The following is a 15,702-nucleotide window of genomic DNA, read 5'->3' on the forward strand; positions in this document are numbered from 1 at the left end:
TCACAGTGACCAGCAATCACCTCCAGAGACCCAGATGACCCAGCGTGATACATAGCCCTTGTGACACCCCTCCCCCAAGGATGACAGGCCAGGGAGAGGGCAGACACATTACAGACACAGGCAGAAGCTCCATCTGGAGAAGGGGCAGGGGGGTTTCCTTTGGCAGCCCCTCCCTGTTCTTTCCCTTCATTGTTCGTCCCTCCTTGTTCCCACCCCACCCCCTCCTCTTGGGCGCCAAAGGTTCCCAGGCTCTGGGCACGGTTACAGTGTGGCGAAGGGCGTCTCTGGGCAGCCAAAGACCCTCTTGCATTCGGAGTCTCGTGCGCCGCCCCCTGCGTGAGCACACACGCTTTGAAGCGCGAGCATGTGACCACGTGTGCTGGCGTGGGGAGGTGTTTGTGCCGCAGCGTGTACATCAGGCGCGCCATAAGTGCCTTTGGGATAGCAGCAGGGGTGAGGGGCAGAGTTCAGGCCACACAAGGAGGAACAGCCGCAGAGCTTCGGATTCGAATCCGATCTTGCGCCTCTTACTAGCTAGTGTCGCGCCGGGATGCGTGACTCAGTTTCTCCATTCGTAAAAGGGAAAGTTTCATCGCCCTCCCACGTGGCGACGTGAAACCAGATAATGCACGGAAGCGCTTAGCACAAAACTAGCCTTGAGAACCCTCATTACGCCTTCCTTCCACCCCACCCCCTAGCCAGACACTCTGGGGGTGGAGAGGGGCACTGACCCGGGCCCCAGACACCCCTCCCTAGCAGGCAGGAGTCCCGACTTCCTCGGCCTCTAAATTGGATAATTGGAGACAGAGGCGGCTGTGCGGGAGACAGAGAAATCCCCGAGTGGGCCAAGTGCAGGGGCCTGTCCTCCTAGTTTCTCCACGTTTGAGGACCCGACCCTCGCCAGCACCATCGCGGGTGCGCCCCCGGCGCGCAACCGGTGTGTTCGCGAGCTCCTAGGGCCGGCCCCTTGACCCCTTCCCGAGCCCGGCGGTGCCAGCCTCCCTCTGGTGCCCGCCAGGCGCAGTGTCTACCACCGCCCGGGGCGGGGGAGGGGATGCGCGCCGGCGGCGGCCCCGGCGGCGTCTCCCTCCCCTAGCCTCTGGCGGCGGGCGGCCGGGCCGAGGGCGGGGCGTCTGAACACACCCTCCTTTTGTGCGCGGCGCCTTCCCCCGGCTGCCTGGCGCGCAGGGCCAGGGCACAGCGCCAGCGCCCGGAATAGCCTCCCTGCCCTGCCGGCCGCCCCACGCCCTGCTGGAGCCGCCTGACCTGCCTGGCCGGGCGTGGGGTTGAGGAGGCTGGGCCGCGTGGCACGGGACCCGGTGCGTGCTCAGCGGCACGGGGCTGCACCTCCAACGGCCTGCGAGCAGTAAGGCCTACTGGGAGCGCAGCCCCTCTGCTGGGTGCAAACGCCCACTGTGCTGGCCTGTCTCTATGAAGCCCCTACTATGTACAGGCCCCTACCTACACACAATGGCCCAGCATCACCCCCTGTCTGTGAACAGCAACTACTGTGTACAGCCCCTCTCTCCCATGCAAAACCTACTGTGTGCAGCTGCTCTGCTGGGTGCAAACACCCATTGTGTCAGACCCCTACCCTTTCTCTGCCTGCAAGGCATACTGTGTGCAGACCCCCACCAACATGGAAACGCCCACTGGGTCAGTCTCCTCTTTGTACAGTGCCTACTGCATGCAGCCCCTGTGCAGGATGCAAACGCTCACTATGTGCAGACCACTGTCTGCATCCAAACTCTCCATGCACACCCCACCCGCACACAAACACCCATGTGGGGATGTCAGCCCGCAGGCAAGACACGCTGTGTGTAGGGCCCCGCCTGCCTACAAACACCTACAGAGAGTAGATGCTCTCACATGTGCAAATGCCACGGTGTGCAGACACTGACATTCAAACACCCACTGTGTATAGCACCTGAGTGTGCACACGCCCACTGAGCACAGGCACAGACGCTGTCAAACACCCATTAATGGCGATATTCCATACTTTGAAATACCCTAGTCTGTGGAAACACCCACATGCGGGTAAAAACCCTAGTGCGTGCACACCTGCATTCTGACGTGCACACCTGTGGTCATGAGGATAGTGCAAACATTTCCCAAGCTCAAATGTTCACTGTGCAGAGCCCCTGCACCTGCAAATCCCCACTGTGTGCAGAGACACACATGAACACCCGACGCACTCCAAGGGTCACGTGCACATGCCTTGACTCCGCCTGCAGACTCTGCTCTTCTTCGTTCTCCTCTGCTTCTGACTGTGAGGGGCTCTGAAGGTGGGGAGGAAGTGGGTTGCACATCCCCTGCATTGTGTGGGTCTGCATGCAACGGCTGGGGGCTGGGCCTCCTGGGGCCTTCCTGGTGCAAGGGCAGGCAGGCTCTGTGGGCAGGACGCCAGCGGGTGGCTTCCCTGAAACTGGGCACAGCAGCTGGGAGAGGTTTCTGCGCCACCCAGTCCTGCCTGGCCCGGGGCACTCTCGGCATATGGGCAAGGCAAGCAGACAATGCCGAGGATGAGCCAGGCCTCAGCCTGCACATGCCTGCACAGGAGCCACGGTGGACCTGTGCACATACACCTGTGTGCATGCATGTGTGGACTCTGCTCCCCATAGGCCAATGTGTGTACTTGTGCAAACACACAGCCTTTTCTTGTGTGTTGCACGTGAACCACATGACACAGGCAATGGCCCCAGTGGTTCGTATTTACCCTGAGGCTTCACAGACAGAGAATTTTGTCTGCATTGCTCATTGTGTGTCTCTAGAACCTGACGATTGGCACTCCATAAATATTTCTGGAGTGAACCAGTGAATAAAGGGACACATCATTTTACAACTATGTACCGAGTGTCTACTTGCGCTGGGCACTGGGAGATCTGGAAACAATGAAAAGGTCCTCGGACCGACATCTTAGATATGCACACAGGGCTAAGAATAAGTTCACAGTTGCACACACCTGTGAGTACACGCACACGTTGATCAGGAAACATGTAAACCCACTTTAATTCATTCACCTGCAGAAAACAGAGTCAGGTGTGCACACCCAGCCCTCGTGGACACTGGATACGTACACATTTTTGTGTGCACAGTTTTTCAAAACTCTTTTCTCCCTGCTCCAGTGAGCCACCCCTCCAGGCCTTCTCTTTAGAAGCCACTGGGTGTCCGAGCCTGGGCTCACAGTGGTTATGTCACCAGGAGTGCACCTCTCCCCAAACCCCGCCTGCAATTTCTACTGTTTGAGCTCCTTCAAGACTTAGGCTGTTTCTGCAGAAGGTTGGAGGGATCAGAGCTGCGCAGGATGCTGGCTCAGAGGAGCGGCTCCTGGGTACCCCCAGAGCATCCTTCTGTTTTACAGCCTGGGAAACTGAGGCCAGGACACTGTGAGAAGCAAACACCCTGCTGAGGCCTCTCTTCCCTTTCCTGTAGCCATAGACAGTAGGTCCCCAGGCCTGGCCTAAAGGCCCGGGGTAAGGACAGGAAGCTGGGGACGGCCAGTGGAGGGGGGAGGAGCCTGTCTGGGTTCTGGAGACAGACACAGAGGCAGGTTTACCTTCCGACAGACACACACAGCACACAGACCTAATCTGGGACACGTAGACACTCACAGCCCCTTCCTGTGGCAGATGATCCTTCCCCAGCCTCCAGATGGCCCCTGCCCTGCCAAGGGCAGGGTAGGGGAGCCGTGTGTGTTTGGTGTATGTGAGCGTGCACATGTGTATTTGTATGTATAACTGTGTGCATGTGTGGGTTTGTATAAATGTGTGTTTTGGGTGTAAGAGAGCACATGAATGTGTTCCTATGCACATTTATATGTATGCATGCACACATGCTTGCATGCTGAGTGTTTGTGGGTGTGCGTGTGGTGTTTTGAGCATGTGTACCGGGCAGGGAGACCCCAGTGCTCCAGGTGTCCCCAGCACCCAAACTGCAGACCCAGTTTCTCAGGGCCTGGAGCCGCTCGTACAACCTCAGCAATGATGAAAGCCATCATTTACTGTTTCTCTATGATGTATGGGGCATTTTCCTAAACATCCTACATTTATAATTTTAAAGACTTTATTAATTTATTTCTAGAGAGAGGAGAAGGGAGGGAGAAAGAGAGGGAGAGAAACATCAGTGCGTGGTTGCCCCTCGAGTGGCCCCCACCAGGGACCTGCAGCAACCCAGGCACACCCGCCAGGCATGCACCCCAACTGGGAACCGAACCAGCCACCCCAGGTTCACAGGCTGGCACTCAACCCACTGAACCACAGCAGTCAGGGTGTACCTTTATTGTTTAAAGCTAGGTTTACTAAGGGATAAGTCACGCACAGTAACTCTGCAACTTTCAGATGCACACTTGGTCGGGTCTGACAGACACATCTGTGGAAACCGTAAACCTTACAAGGTCAAGACTCAGAGCAGGTCTACCACCCTGGAAGTCCGCTTTCGCCCCTCTGTGGGGTCAGTCCCCTCTCCCCATTACCAGCCCCTGAAACAACCGATCTGCTCGGTCCCTATAATTTGGCATTTTCCGGAAAGTCACATAAATAGAATCACACAGTACGCAGCCTTTTGAGTTAGTTCTTCAAACTCAACAAAATGCATTCAAGACCCAGCCCTGTTGTTGCATATATAAGTACCTTGTTCCTTTTATAAAAAATAGAGCTATAATTCACATATCATAAAATTCACCCTTTTACAGTGTATAACTCAGTGGTTTTTAGTATAGTCAGAGTTGTGCAACCATCACCTCTAATTCCAGAACATTCCATCACCCCAAAGAAGCCCCCTCCCCCAGTCCCTGACAACCAAGAACCCACTGTCTCTCTGTGGATTTGCCTGTTTTGGACATTTCATGTAAATGGAACCACACACTATGTGGCATTGTGTACCTGGCTTCGCTCACTTCCAAGTATTTTCAAGGTTAGTTTATTTCTCTTCATTTGCTGACTACAATTCCATCCTATGTATGGACCCCAGTTCACCTGTTCACGTAGGAATGGATACCTGGGCTGTTTGCAATTTTGGGGGGATGAAGAATAAAGCTGCTGTGAGCATCCACCTGGGGTCTTGGTGTGGACCTGTTTCCACTTCTCTTGGGTCACACCTGAGGTTGGGATTACTGAGTCTCATGATATGTAAACACCTATGTTTATTAATTTTATTAATTCATTCATTCCTCATAATCTAGGAGGTAAGTACTATTATTAGATCTATTTATAAATAAGGACAGTAACTTTCCCACAGATCACACACACAGAGCAGACAGAAATACTGCCCCGGGCACCCACCCGAGGCAGACCGTGCGCGTGCCCAAGACTCCCCCCACCCGTGCTTGTCAACCCCACACGCCCAGAACAGATGCTGGTGGGGCCTGCAGACCCAGACGTGCTGCAGACACACTGTGATTTGTTCATCTTCCCAGCCATCCCGTCTCGTCCTGACAGTAATTAGCTCCCAGACTGACGGGGAGACAGTGAACAGGCTCGGAGTCATCGCCCCACGCCCACAGGCCGTGGGCACTGGGCTGTGGTGTGTCCGGGCTGGATGCCCTCCTCTCCACCCCAGATATTACAGACAGGCCCTGGAGAGTCAGACCTGGCTGGGTTTTCCAGCCCCTTCCTAGAGCCAGCTACGGTGTTTGCCACGCGGGATCCCGTCTCGAGGGTTTCCAGCATGCACTCACAGGCCCCCCACCCCAAGCACTCCCCGAGGCATGCCTATGCATCGAACTGAAATGGTGTTTGTCCACGTGGGCGCCCCAGGCCCTTCGCACTCGTGGAGCTTGAGCGTGCGTGCGGGGCTGGGTGCGCGTGGAGAGGGTCACGCGCGCGTCCCCCCCCCTCCCGCCGGCGGCGGGATGGGGCACCGCACTCGCTAGCAGCCCCACCCCCCACGCCCGCCCTAGCGCAGGCCCGGAAGATCTGCGGCAGCGGGTGATGGCGTCACAGGTTTCCACTGGGGCCCCGCGCGGAGGCCGGGATTCCCTGACACGGGAACGCCCGTGACGGCGGCGCCAGCCTGCGTCGGCTGCTGGGAGGCTGGACTTGGTTGGCGATGACATCAGCCTCTGCGTTTCTGGAGGAGCCGGCCTTGGCGGGGAGGGAGAACTGGAGAAACTTAAGTGACGCGGGTGGCCAACACTTACGCTGGGCTTTTTACCCGCTGGGCCAATGGGCTGAGCGCTGTGTCCCCACAGCTGCTGATTCAGGTGCTGCTAAGTCCCCCAGTTTACAGATTCATAAACCAAGGCCCACAGGTTCTTCTCTGTGAAACTTCTATAAATCGCTGAAAGCATGCCTGGCACATAGCCGATGCTCTGTTCTCATCTCAGGGTCGTCAAAAGAGTCCCCCAGCGCAGAGTGAGGGCCCCTTTTGCCTAGCGCCTTCTAGGGTCTGAACTCTCTACCCACGTGTCTTTTCTGCAGCAACCAGGCTCAGAGAGCACGTGTGGGTGCCCTGGCACTATCAGGCAAGGCAGACGCTCAGGGCAGATCTGTCCACACTGTTGGTCTCTCCCCAGGTCTGGCCCCTGCGGTGGCCAGGGGCAGTGCCCGCATCCTAGCCAGGACGCCTGAGCTGCCCAGAGGGGTGTGCCCACGGCTGGCTGCCTTTGTGCTGAGGCTGGGAGGAATGGACTCTAAAAATAGCCCCGGCGAGGGCTATTTTTAGTCCGGGTGGCTCCGGGCACTCCCAGTTCCCGGGTCAGCAGATCTGGGCTAGGGCCGTGGAGAGCGGGAAGGAGGCTGCACTTCCCAGGGTCCCCACCCCGCCTGGGCGCCCCCAGCCCCAGATCTCAGGGTCAGCCAGCCTACCCATGTACGGGTAGCCAGCCGTGCAGAGGCGGCGGGGGACAAAGCCTGGAGTCTTGCGGATGGGGGGAGGGGTCGCCCGAGGCCATCTTTCCTCAAACCCCTCCCCTCGCTGGCCTTTTGTTGGGCGAGGAGGCAGCTTTCTATTTTGGGAAGGTGTTGGAATAATTTCCCCGGCTATTTTTAGCTAGTTTGGGGATTCCTCCAACCAGGCTGGCGGCCCGGCCTCTCCGCGTGCTTCAGTCCTCCTCCTCCTCCCAGCCGGGGGACCCAAGGCTGGCCTTGTGCGTAAAGGGCAGACAAGGACATGCAACGACCTGGAGCTGGGTCGCCCCTGGGGCAGACCTGGAGCGGGGAGACCCCTCGTAGTTCTAGGTTGGTGGGGGGAGGGGCTCTCACGGGCGTTCCCACGTTCCAGGTGAGCCAGACATTCCGGCCTCAAGGAATCCATGACAGCTGAATTCCATCGCCAGGACACGACAGGGCTCGGGACTCCGACCTTTCACCTCCTTTCAGAGTTGTAACAGGTTCGCCAGGCTGTGAAGGGGAGCGGAGCCTGACCAGCACACCCGCTGGCAGAGGAAGATCTTGTTCAGTGAGAGTAAACTGAGGCACAGGGAGGACGTGGAGGGGTATGCTACATCTTAGTCTTACTCTCTAATGGCTGCGTCTCTGACCACACTTTCTGACTCCTCAGCCCAGGAGATGCTGATTAATTTTAGAGAGAGGAGGGGAGAGAGAAATATCCACGTGAGCAAAATCCATTGGTTGCCTCCTGTTCACACCTGACTGGGGATCAAACCTGCAGCCTAGGTCTGTCCACACTCGTACCAGCTGGGGAACCTGGGTGGGAATGACCACCTCTCTGTGCCTCAGCCGCCTCCTTCAGGAACATGAGGCGGAAACTGCAACGAAGGTGTAAAACATGAGTACGTTAAAGATCTGAGGACAAAAACCAGGCAGGAGATGGGGCGGGTGGTCCTAGGAAGGGTGCTGAGATGGGTCTGGCTGGCACCACGAGGAACATTTTGGGCTCTAACTGGCTCCGTACCTTCAGGAGATGCTCCAACTATTGCCTCACTCCTCACAGATGTGAGGCAGGAGGGATCCCATGCGATGGGTTAGGAAACTTTGGGACGATTTCACAGGCCCAGGGTCTCCTGACTGGTGACGCGTGGGAGGCCTGCACAGTATTCCACGGCTGCCTTTTGCATTCTTTCATTGTCCCTTCACTCATGCAGCAAATATCTGCATGAGTGAGTGTCCTTAGGGTAACACCACAAATGCACTGGCTCAAAACAACCCAAACTTATTCTCTTCCTGGAGGTCAGAAGTTAGTCTCTGTGCTAAAAGTCAACGTTTCCACAGGCCTATCTTCCTTCTGGTGGCCCTGGGGGAGAATGGTTCTGGTCTTTTCCAGTGTCTACAGGCGCCTGCTTGGTTCGTGGCCCCACACACAAGGCCTTTTCTCTTGCTTCCATCTTCATCTTTTCTCTCCGACTGGCCCTCCTGCCTTCCTCCACAAGGACCCTTGTGATGGCACTGGGCCCATCTGAATAAGTCAGGACATTCTCCCCATCTCAAGATCTTTTTTAAAAACAAGATTATTTATTTATTTAGACAGAGGGGAGGGGAGGGAGAAAGGGAGAAAAATATCAACATGCGGTTGCCTCTTGTGCGCCCCCAACTGGGGACCTGGCCCACAACCCAGGCATTTGCCCTGACTAGGAATCGAACTGGTGACCCTTTGGTTCACAGGCTGGTGCTCAGTCCACTGAGCCAGAGCAGCAAGATCTTTTCAGTTTAATCCCATCAGCTGTCTGGAAAACATTCACAGGTTCCGAGTACTAGGATGTGGACATTTTTGGGGAGGGGCTATTATTCAGCCTACTAGAGGGACCTTCTTTGGTCAGACCCTGCTGGACACTGGACGTGAGGAACTAGTGCTGATGAGTCCCTGCCCTCCAGGGGGCCATGGGGTCCCTAGCCAGGTCAGATGGTCACAATGATTGAACCAATAATTATAAATAGGGTTGCCAAATAAAGTACAACACAGCTGGTTACATTTGACTTTTAGGTCGATTTTAGTATAAATATATCCTACATGATAACAGGGACACTAAAATAAAGTTTAGTATATCTCATTTACTATTTGAGTCTTACTTATACGAAAAGAAATTAGCTGTACAATATGCCCATGTGTGACTAGACCAGAAATTAAAATTGATTGTGGGAGGGTTTTAAATAACGATAAGCAGATGGTGTGTTAGGATAGCTCTGGCTGTGGCACGGAGACCTGGGACCTGGGTTCTGAGGTGGCTGTCCACCCAGGTTCCCGCCTAGAGCTTTTCTGCAGGCTCCTCACTGCATTGGAGCTCCAGAGTGGGCCGGTCCCGTGCGCAGGCTCTGCCCCTCACACCTGCACATGCTCATCCTGCCCCTCAGGGGAGCTGCTTGGCCAATCAGAGGCCAAGACTTAGCTTCAGGGTTTTGAGGATGCTCATGCCCAGGTAGCTCTGGTGCCTTCTGCACAGCCTCACAGGGGCAAAGCCTCTCAGTGGCTGGGGCCTTGCGCTGGCTTCCCATGCAAATGATGACCCATGTGACTGCCTGCTAAGGGGCTCGGAAAGTGGAGCTCTGGGGAGGGACCTGGGGGCACCTGGAGACCCAGATTGGGGTTCTGGCCCATTGGGCCGCCCATTACTGCTCTGAGTGCCCTGGCCTGGCCGTGGGCATCAGCCTTATGAGCGGGGCCGACCTCCAGCCATGAACCCTCACAGTGACGTTGGGTGGAGTCTGAGACCCCTCAGGTAGGGTCCCTGGTTCCCTCAGGCCTCTTTCTCCTTCTGAGAAAGGAGCCGGATCCCCCACCTGTGGTGGCGGTAGTGGTGGTGGTGGTGGGGTTCCTGGATTCACAGAATGGAGGCAGGATTGCCCGGAGCAGCCCTGAGAAGGGAGACTGCCTCCTGGCTTCTGAGAAACAGGCCGGAAACACACAGGAAGCAGCGGCAGGCCCGGGGGGAAGTCGGCTCAGCCTGGAGGCCTGGCTGGCCGGGCCCAGGCCCTGACCTGTCCTAGGGTCTGTGACAGAAGACTCCACCCTCAGCCTGCCCGGCCTTTACGACGCCTTGGATTGCCACAGGCACGACAGCAACAGAAGGCCATGTAGTTTTTTCATTATTTTTTTTTCTGCAGAGCCAAGTGATTTCTGTGAGCCTATTGCAGATTTCCAAGAGAGGACAGTCTGCCTGCAGAGATAAGGCCCAGGAACAGACAGTGGACGTGGTTCAGTGTCCGGCAGGAAATGTGCACGTCATCACTTATTTGCACGACAGGTCACTGGGACGCTGAAGGCGTTATAGCATCTCAGGACTGTCGACCAGTTTTACTTGTTGGAAGCTCTTTATGTACTTCATGCCTATTACACATCTTCACAACAAACTCAGTGTTGCGAATTCTTGTTTTATAGACGAGAAAACCGCCATGCAGAGCCATGGCTGGCTGGGAGTCCTGTAGCTAAGTTGGTGGTAGAACCTGCCCTGCCTGTTCTGTTTCCATTTTTCCTGCTGCCACTGGTTTGGATGCTTCAGAGGCCATGCAGCTCCCCCACCAAGCTGCCCTTGTGCCTCCTGCGACAGTCATAGGAGAATGACCATGGGTTCCCCCACGCTGGGCCCGAGCCCACTGCGCTCTCCGGGCCTGAGGTGTCTTCCGAGAATGAAGAGCCTCCGAGAGCCCATGGAGAGAATGTTCCAAAGCGTGTGGGTCAGGAAGGAGAACAGACCTGAAGGGCGCTTCCTCCCTAGCTCTGCTCTGATGGTGGCCCGGATGACGCTGGCTGGCAGACCAGACAGCCGGAGGGTCTGGGGGATGGTAGCTTCCACGACTTCCTCCCCATGGGGGATGCTGCTGGGAGAGCAATTCCACGACCCAAGGGTCAGGCTTTGGCTTGCTTTGGCCCCTTCAGCCAGCCTGTATCATGCCTTCCACAGGATGGGTGACTGGCTAAGACCCCATCGTTGTGCCCAGGTTATCCCTGAAGCTTGTAGACTCTGGTCTGAGGAGGCCCCTTTTCAGAGGCTGTGCTGCGTGGCTTTGAGGACGGGGACACGAGTGTTTGCCAAACTCAGACCTTTTTAGTTCTCCTTACACTTGGTGGTGAGTTGAGGCAGGTAAACTATCTGGCAGTGCAAGCCGGACTATTCCTGACCCCAGTGAAGGAACTTGCCTTTCTCCTGCTAAAGCCGATCTCTTACCCAGGACTTGAGGCTTTAGGACAGCAGTGGCCTGACCACTTCCTGCAGAATGGCAACGCCACTCAATCTGCGAGTGTTCATTTTCTTGGTCATTGAAGAGTGGAGTAAGACAGCATCATTGGATCATCTATGGAAACCAAAGGCACAAGGAGGCACGTGCTGGTGTGAGAGCAGAGCCAGTGAGGGACGGGGCTGGATCAGACCTGGACACCTGTGGGCAGGCCAGTTCCCCACCTCGCCCGGGTCATGCAGGCTGGCGGACCGTGCCATTCGGGCCAGAGGAAACATTTCTTTCTCAACCTGGGGCTTGGAGTTCTTCCCAGAGTGATAAATTCTGGCGAGAAAGAGTGCCACATTCTTAGGTCTGGCTCGCCAGCGAGGCCTTGCGTCACTCTTTCCACCGTAAACCCTGAGCCGGCCTCCATGGATCAGCTGCATGTGCGTGCACTGCAGAGAGTGCCGAGCCTGACGTGGCCCCCATCTCGGGGAGACTTTGAGGCTGCCTCAAGGCCCCAAACGTGGAGTTTTCTCCCTCTCAATTCTTTGGGTCCCTGGGGAAGACTGAATCCTGAACTGCCTCATTGGCTGCCTGGACTCCAGAGCCCAGCCATCACTTGCAAAGGACTTTCTCGGAATCACAGGGATGAGCCAGGAAGGCGTGACCTGGCGGGAAGTGCGCTCCTGCTGGGAGAGAGTGGCAGCTGGCAGCGGGTCAAAGGCGCAAGTCCTGAGACACAGGATTCAAGTCGAGGCTTAAACACTTCTGCTTCTGTGCCGCAGCCTCAGGAGAGTCTCATTTACCCGTTCCGTGGCATGAAAAGAGACTTTGTAAATGTCATAAATAAAGCATGTGCAATGTGAATGTTGGTTGGTAGTACTCTGTTACTTTCTCTCGTTCGCGCCAGTCAGTTTCCAAAGGTTTCTATTTAGTGGAGTTGACACACAGGTGTTCGTGTGTGGGACAGTGTCAACTGTGGGAGCTAAGGATGGACGGACGGGTCCACTGGCTGTGGGGATGTGCTGCCCGCATTCCTTTAAGGAGGACGACTTGTCCCGGCTTCTGGGAGTGTTCTCAGGGGACATCCTCCCGCTGTCAGTCCCTGCAGGAATTGCTTCCGCTGCAGAGAGCATCCTGGCCCAAGGTCACTGCTCTGGAGCAGCCCATCCAGTGGCTGATCAAGATGGAGGTATAAAGGCCTGCATCCCCCCCCCCCCCCCCCCCCCCAGCCTGAGGCCCCTCCCCTCCCTTCCACACGTTTCCATTCCCAGAGTCTTCTCTCATGAGCATACCTGCTTCCCAGAGAACCCAACCTGCCCCTGCAACTGCAGCACAGGTGCTTGTGTTGGTTTACTGCACTTCCTTTTGTAGGGCGATGGCTTCCAAGTTGTGGAGCTAATGAGAGGACTCTAGGGCCAGTCTTCTGTGGTCCGGAGTGTTGACATTCGGATGCAGTATTATTAATGCGGGTTTCTGCCTTGGTTGTGAATTGTGCCTTTTATCATTATACGAAACCCCGGAAGGTCTCACTGGATGCTTTTCGTCCCAGCTTTCGGCTCTGAAATCAGCACCAGTCACAGCGACTTGCTGAAGGTCACAGGGAGGCCGGGCTGGTTCCACTTATGGAGATTTTAAAATGTACTTCAAAGAAGAAGAGGAAGAAACACCGAAATGGAATGAAGAAATTGTAGAAGAAGAAATACAGACTGTCAGAAGAAAAGGTATAATACACTATTTGCGAAGCAATGACAAGATTTATAAAAATAGAAGTTCTTCGTGCCCTGCAGGCGGTGTGGTCCTGTAACGGGACCCAGATTTAAAACTGTGTGACAACTGTGGTATTTCAATCTTGTCCATCTGTGTCCTTCCCGTATCATTTCTTCTGAGCAGAGCAGAAGAGCCTCAAGAGGCTTGACAGCCAGTTACAGAATTGAGTACAGATCTGGATCTTCATTCGGTGGTCTCACCCCACGTTCACACCCCGTTCTGCATGGTTCAGTACTGTGTGTTCACAAATTAAAAGGTGCTGCGCTCCAACAGCCGCTGCGCTAACCGACCCGGCTGTGAATGCTGCTGCGATGTGATAGTTGTATCTGAACATCTTTAAAAAGCGACCCTGAGCCCTGGCTGGTGTAGCTCAGTGGATTGAGTGCAGGCCTGCGAACCAAACAACCACGGTTTGATTCCCAGTCAGGGCACATGCCTGGTTGCAGGCCAGTTCCCATCAGGGGACGCACAAGAGGCAACCATACATTGATGTTTCTCTCCCCCTCTCCTTCCCTTCTCCTCTAAAAATAAATAAATAAAATCTTAAAAAAAAAAGCGACCCTGAGTTAAAAGTTAGCCTCTTGCTTTCATAAATGCAGTTGTTTTCATTTGAAAGGCACATAGGATTATTTTTTAATTTATACCACCTCCTGAGCAAAGGGAATTCGTGAAGTACAGCTGAAGGTCAGTGAACATTTTTTTTGCATTGCATTTCTTGAAAAGCTGGTTGCAGCCCTGGCTGCTATGGATCAGTGGGCGCAGGCCTGCAATCCCAAAGGTCACCGGTTTGTTTCCTGGTCAGGGCACATGCCTGGGTGGAGGGCCAGGTCCCTGGGGAGGAGTGTGAGAAGCAACTGATCGATGTTTCCCTAGCACATCAGTGTTTCTCTCTCTCTCTTCCTCCTTCCCTTACCCTCTCTCTAGAAAAAGAAATAAAATCTTAAAAAAAAAGAAAAAGAAAAAGAAAAGCTGGTTGCAAATGCAAGGAGGGTCACAGGTTCCTTCATTCTCCCCAGTCCCTGCGTGGAGAGGCGGGGCTGGCTTTGCGGGTGCAGGGCCTGTGCAGTCACCTGGGTTTAATGCTCTTCTGTTGCCATCTTGAAATTAAAAAAAAAAATGCTACCTGAGGACATGCTCATTGGTCCTAGAGAGAGGGGAGGGGAGGGAGAGAGTGAGACATGGACATGAGAAACATGGGTTGGTTTGTCTCACCTACGAGCCCAACCAAGCCTGTAACCTAGGCATGTGCCCTGGCTGGGAATCAAACCTGTGACCCTACGGCTTACAGGACATTGCTCCAACGAACTGAGCCACACTGGCCAAGGCTTGAAATTCTTAATTAAAAAGAAAATTTCAGGTACAGTTGACATGCCATAGTATATTCGTTTCAGGTGTACAGCATAGTGATCAGACATTTATGTAACTTACAAAGTGATTCCCCATTGAGTCCAGTACCCACCTGGCACCACACATACTTATTACGTTATTATTGACTCTATTCCCTATGCTGTATCTTACATCCCTGGAAATTCTTAACTGTTGAACAGGGGGCCTGCTAATTCTGCAGCTGGTCCTACGGAGGCTCCGTGACTCAGCATTTGCCATGTTTCCCCTTTTGATTTCAACGAACTAATTGAAGGGAAGATTCTAGACATAATACTGGTGCCCTGGGTTTGTGTAATGACCACGCTGAGGACCATTTTGAATTTGTTTGCTCCCTTCATCTGGGCGCCGCTCCCGCCCGGTGTGGGGTACAGTCACCCCCTCCGTCCCATCAACGCCGCCCCCCTGCGTGGTGAGGGCTGGGCGTCCGTACCCCACACTGCACGCGGCCCAGGCCCCGTGTACAACAGGCTCACTGCTCTCTGTGGTCTTGTCAAGAGGGTAATGTCACATCTCCACCACGACGGTGTCCTATCTAAGCGTCACTGTCCCAGAAAATACTCCGTGCTCCCCTATTCATCTTTCTCCGAACTCTGTATTTTTTACCATCTCCATAGTTTGCTTTTTTCCAGAATGTCATGGTGTTGGGAGTCATACAGCACAGGTTTCTCAGACTGGCTTCTTTCACTTATTCCCAGCAATTTCCAGCTCCTAGAGGCGCCGCATCCCTGGCTCGCGGTCCCTCCCTCTTCACAGCCAGCAGCTCGGCCTCTGCCGTCTCTGACTCTGACCCTCCTGCCGCCCTCCTGTGAGGACCCTTCAAAAACACCGGGCCCGCCGGTGAATGTAGGATTGTCCCCACCTCAGGGTCCTTGACTTGATCCCATTTGCAAAGTCCCATTTACCCCATTTGAAATGACACGGCCTCGGGCACTGGCCAATTTGGACAATGGGCTGTGGGCGAGTTTGGGGTCGTTCTTCTGACAGCGCAGCCAGAGCACGGCTCGCCCGGCCGGACGCTCTGTGAGCGGAATCCCTCTGCTCTCCTCGCCCCAAGGCCGGTCTGGTCGGTGCGAAGTCTCTGAGTCACTCAGATTATTGCTTTTAGTATCAGTTTATTCTGTTCCACGCCGGGTGGGGTTCAGGGTGTGAATGGGCCACCAGTTGTTCATGCATTCACGTGTTCCTGCACACCTGCGATGTTCCCAGAGTTTGACTATTATGAGAGGAGCTGCTTGAATATACTCCTTCCAAGACTCTGTATACATGTGCTTTTGTTGTTTTTAAAAAAGATTTTATCCATTATAGAGGGGGAGGAAGGAAGAGAGGGAGAAAAACATCAATGTGTGGTTTTCTCTCATGTGGCCCCTGTACTGGGAACCTGGCCTGCAACCCAGGCATGTGCCCTGACTGGGAATTGAACCAGCGACCCTTCGGTTTGCAGCCAGCGCTCAGCCCACTGAGCTACACCAGCCAGGGCTGTAGAGATGTTTTGTTT

Source organism: Artibeus jamaicensis, unplaced genomic scaffold (genome assembly GCF_021234435.1).
Source record: "Artibeus jamaicensis isolate MK-2021 breed Jamaican fruit bat unplaced genomic scaffold, CSHL_Jam_final scaffold_537, whole genome shotgun sequence".
NCBI lineage: Eukaryota > Metazoa > Chordata > Mammalia > Chiroptera > Phyllostomidae > Artibeus > Artibeus jamaicensis.